Genomic DNA, 5754 nt, shown 5'->3' with positions numbered 1-5754 from the left:
CCAAACAACCCACTTTTTTCCTATTTTACAAAAAGCGGACCTAAAAAATCGCCGATAATTTTTGGAATTATATCTCTCAGCATTTATGCATTTCCATTTTGGATGTTCAATTTTTTTTCAAACTTGATTTTTCACTCTCCCAGTTTTCACGTAAACAAAAAGATAAGACAAATATAGATCACAACAAACACAAAATTTTAGAGTTTATGTATACAAAAAAATTTTAAAACTATAATAAATGTGAGTGAAGAAAGTTATTTCATGCACGGAAAATGAACAACAAAGTTTTGGTATCCACGTTGGGGAAATTCCACAAGTACAACCCCTAATAGGTTGGTGGAATTTTAAAAGAAAGAGATTTCTAATTGATCCTAACATGTTTTAAATGTGGTGGATATGCATGCCCGAAACATAATGAAGTTTGAAATTACCTAATGATCGAAAAACTTTATGGAGTAGCAAAAATTAAATACTCAAGTTAACGTGCGGTGGGATATTTAACAAGCAAGCCTATTTTTGCCTATTTTACAAAAAGTGGAACTAAAAAATCACAAATACTTTTTGGATTTATCTCTCTTAGCATTTGTGCATTTCCATTTATGATGTTCAATTTTTTTTCAAACTTGAGTTTTTATTCTCCCAGTTTTCTCGTAACAAAAAGATAAGGAAAATATAGATCACAACAAAATAAAAATTTTAGAGTTTATGTATGCAATAAAATTTGAAAACTATAATCTGATTGAAGAAAATTATTTCACGCACTAAAATTGAACACCAAAGTTTTGCTATCCACGTTGGGGAAATTCAACTAGTACAACCCCTAATAGCTTGGTGGAATTTTATAAGAAAGAGATTTCTAATTGATCCTAACATGTTGTAAATGTGGTGGATATGCATGCCAGAAACATGTTGAGGATGCAAATGAGCTAATGATCCAAAAATTTGAAAGAGTAGAAAAAATTAAATTCTCAAGTAAACGTGCGGTGGGATATTTACTATAGCCAAACAACCCACTTTTTGAAAAATAGGAAAAAAGGGGACCTAAAAAATCACAGATTGTTTTTGGAATTATCTCTCTCAGCATTTGTGCATTTCCTTTTTGGAGGTTCAATTTTTTTTCAAACTAGATTTTTCACTCTCCGAGTTTTCTCGTAAACAAAAAGATAAGGCAAATATAGATCACAACAAAATAAAAATTTTAGAGTTCATGTATGCAAAAAAATTAGAAAACTATAACAAATGTGAGTGAAGAAAATTATTTAACGCACTAAAAATGAACACCAAAGTTTTGTTATCCACGTTGGGAAAATTCCACGAGTACAACCCCTAATAGCTTGGTGGAATTTTATAAGATAGAGATTTCTAATTGATCCTAACATGTTTTAAATGTGGTGGATATGCAGGCCAAAAATATGTTGAAGATGGAAATGACCTAATGATCCAAAAATTTCAAGGAGTAGAAAAAATTAAATTCTCAAGTTAACGTGCGGTGGGATATTTACCCGAGACAAACAACCCACCTTTTGCCTATTTTACAAAAAGCGGACCTAAAAAATCACAGATACTTTTTGGAATTATCTCTCTCAGCATTTGTGTATTTCCAATTTGGATCAATTATTTTTCAAACTTGAGTTTTCACTCTCACAGTTTTCTCTTAAACAAAAAGATAAGGCAAATATAGATCAAAAGAAAATGAAAATTTTAGAGTTCATGTATGCAAAAAAATTTGAAAACGATAATAAATGTGAGTGATGAAAATTATTTCATGCACAAAAATGAACACCAAAGTTTTGTTATCTACGTTTAGGAAATTCCACTAGTACTACCCCTAATAGCATGGTGTAATTTTATAAGAAAAAGATTTCTAAATGATCCTAATATGTTGTAAATGTGGTGGATATGCATGCCAGAAACATGTTGAAGATACAAATGAGCTAATGATTCCAAAATTTGAAAGAATAGAAAAAATTAAATTCTCAAGTTAACGTGCGGTGGAATATTTACCGGAGCCAAACAACCCACTTTTTGCCTTTTTAACAAAAAAAGACTAAAAAATCACAGATACTTTTTGGAATTATCTCTCTCAGCATTTGTGCATTTCCATTTTGGATTTTCAATTTTTTTTCAAACTTGAGTTTTCACTCTCCCAATTTTCTCGTAAGCAAAAAGATAAGGCAAATATAGATCACAACAAAATGAAAATTTTAGATTTGATGTATGCAAAAAAAATTGAAAATTATTATAAATGTGAGTGAAGAAAATCATTTCACGCACTAAAAATGAACACCAAAGTTTTGTTATCCCAGTTGGGGAAATTTCATTAGTATGACCCTTAATAGCTAGGTGGAATTTTATAAGAAAGAGATTTCTAATTGATCCTAACATGTTTTAAATGTGGAGGATATTGATAGATGCCATATTCTGACATGAGAACTAGGTTAATTATAATAGAATAACCTTTATAATTGTGTTATAACCTTTATAATTGTGTTATAGGTGGTTACTTATCGGTTTTCAAATGAAATGAGCATTTATTGAATTTGGCATTAATCATTGTCGATATTGCATATTTCTCTCTCCTAAATTATATTTCATTATTTTTTAGTTTATTTCTTCCTGAAATGCTTTTTATAGATTCAATTATGGAATTTCAGGAGAATTTGGGTGGAGAAGAAGATATTTACCAAAATGCCCTTAGTGAAATGGAGGTAATTTCTAGGGCAAATCGTTTTAAAATAAGAAAAATCTTATTTAAAGCAAAGGGAGGCGCCCGAGAGGGGGGTCGAAGGCAGCGTGAAGAGAAAACAGAAACGGAGACCAAAACAGAGTTTTTCGACCGGAAACAGGGGAGGACCCGAGAGGAGTTCCCCACCGTCGTTCGCTGGGCCAATACCTTTTGCCGCGCCACCGTCGTCCACCGTCGTCCACCGCCGTCCACCGCCGTCCAGCAACCGAGAATAACCCCGAGGAGAGCTCGAGAGAGTCTCTGTCGAGGTGATTTCGACAGTGCTATTTTGCTGCTCGCCAGGCCGGGAGGGGATCCGAGAGGGCTTCTCCGGTGCCACTTCTTCTTTCCGACCATCCTCCGGCGTCGTTTACATATTCCGACCAGTCCCGGAGCCATTCCGACTCCAACCGAGACTCGAGAGAGCCGGTTAGAGAACGTCAGCTCTGTTTTGCTCTTCGTCGGACGTTACCTCCGTCCGTCGGCTTCTAACCGTCGTTGCCGGCGTCGTCTCTACCTCCGGCCACTCACTATTGCTACCCGACGCCACCAATTTCCGGAAATTGCAGCACCCGTGAGAACGAGTTGCTGCCCGAGCGAGAGGAGGAAGAAGGGGAGTAATTCGTCATTATTGAATTTAATTTTTCATATAGTTTGAACTTAGGTTTTGAATGTTAATTGAATCTGATTTGATAATTAAGGTTTATTTAAGATTTGTTTTCTTGATATTTGATTAAATTAGCTAATTAGGGTAAGATTATAATTGAGGTTGGATTTTGGTATTTTAATCCAATTTCTGTCTTTAACTCTAGGCGCCCGAGAGGGGCTAGACGCAAGGATTGAGAATCCGGATTCGTGATTACGTGGCGCTCGAGAGAGGCACGAATCACGGTAAAATCCAAAGTTGATAATTTTAGCATCATCACAATAGGAAATTGATTCTCTGCATTCTATTGTAATCCGATCTTTGTCATTAACTCTAGGCACCTGAGAGGAGCTAGACACAAGGATTGAGAATCCGGATTCGTGGTTACGTGGTGCTCGAGAGAGGCACGAATCACGATAAAATCCAGAGTTGACGTTTCCTGTTGTGCAAGTAGTTAATTAAATTATTGCTTGATAATTTAGGAAGTAGTTAATTAGATTATTTTTTGATAATTTAGGATATAATTAGTGTTTAGTTCAGATTAATTCATCATATTTGGTTAGGCTAGTTGACTAAAGAATACACAAAATTCAATCCTCCCTGTGGATATGACCCTCGCTTACTGCTAAATTACATGAACAATTCGTACGCTTGCGAGGTATTAAAGCCGATGTAACTAAATTCTACATCAGATATGCATGCCAGAAACATGTTGAAGATGCAAATGACCTAATGATTCAAAAATTTCAAGGAGAGGAAAAAATTAAATTCTAAAGTTAATGTGCGGTGGGATATTTACCAGTGCCTACCAACCCACTTTTTCCCTATTTCACAGAAAGCGGACCTAAAAAATCACAGAAACTATTTGGAATTATCTATCTCAGCATTTGTGCATTTTCTTGTTGGATGTCCAATTTTTTTTCAAACTTGAGTTTTCACTCTCCCAGTTTTTTAGTAAACAAAAAGATAAGGCAAATACAATTCACAAAAAACTAAAAATTTTAGAGTTTATGTATGCAAAAAAATTGGAAAAATATAATAAATGTGAGTGAAGAAAATTATTTCACGCACTAAAAATGAACACCAAGTTTTGTTATCCACGTTGGTGCAATTCCACTAGCGCAATCCCTAATAGCTTGGTGGAATTTTATAAGAAAGAGATTTCTAATTGATCCTAACATGTTGTAAATGTGGTGTATATGCATGCCAGAAACATATTGAAGATGCAAATGAGCTAATGATCCAAAATTTTCAACAAGTAGAAAAAATTAAATTATCAAGTTAACGTGCGGTGGGATATTTACGTGAGCCAAACAACCCACTTCTTGCCTATTTTACATAAAGCGGACCAAAAAAAATCATAGATACTTTTCTGAATTATCTCTCTCAGCATTTGTGCATTTCCATTTTAGATGTTCAATTTTATTTCAAACTTGAGTTTTCACTCTCCAAGTTTTCTCGTAAAAAAAAAAAAAAAGATAAGGCAAATATAGATCACAACAAAATGAAAATTTTAGAGTTCATGTATGAAAAAAAATTGAAAACTATAATAAATGTGAGTGAAGAAAATTATTTCATGCACTAAAAATGAACACCAAAGTTTTGTTATCCACGTTGGGGAAATTCCACTAGTAAAACCCCTAATAGTTTGGTGGAATTTTGAAAGATATTTCTAATTGATCCAAACATGTTTTAAATGTGGTGGATATGCATGCCAGAAACATGTTGAAGATGCAAATTACCTAATGATCCAAAACTTTCAAGGAGTAGAAAAAATTAAATTCTCAAGTTAACGTGCGGTGGGATATTTACCAGAGCCAAACAACCCACTTTTTGCCTATTTTACAAAAAGCGGACCTAAAAAATCACAAATACTTTATGGAATTATCTCTCAGCATTTGTACATTTCCATTTTGGATGAATTTTTTTTCAAAATTGAGTTTTCTCTCTCCAAGCTTTCTCTTAAACAAAATGATAAGGCAAATATAGATCAAAATAAAATGAAAATTTTAGAGTTCATGTATGCAAAAAAAATTGAAAACGATAATAAATGTGAGTGTTGAAAATTATTTCACGCACAAAAAATGAACACCAATGTTTTGTTATCTACGTTTAGGAAATTCCACTAGTACAAACCCTAATAGCATGGTGGAATTTTCTAAGAAAGAGATTTCTAATTGATCCTAACATGTTGTAAATGTGGTGGATATGCATGCCAGAAACATGTTGAAGATGCAGATGAGCTAATGATCCCAAAATTTGATAGAATAGAAAAAATTAAATTCACAAGTTAACGTGCGGTGGGATATTTACCAGAGCCAAACAACCCACTTTTTCCCTATTTCACCGAAAGCGGACCTAAAAAATCACAGAAACTATTTGG

This window comes from Aristolochia californica, unplaced genomic scaffold, assembly GCF_029961685.1.
Source record: "Aristolochia californica isolate CCGP_79_NKW_82.1479 unplaced genomic scaffold, dmAriCali1.0.hap1 SCAF_14, whole genome shotgun sequence".
NCBI classification, from domain to species: domain Eukaryota; kingdom Viridiplantae; phylum Streptophyta; class Magnoliopsida; order Piperales; family Aristolochiaceae; genus Aristolochia; species Aristolochia californica.
The sequence above is the reverse complement of the archived record's forward strand: the minus strand, read 5'-3'. Positions refer to the sequence as shown.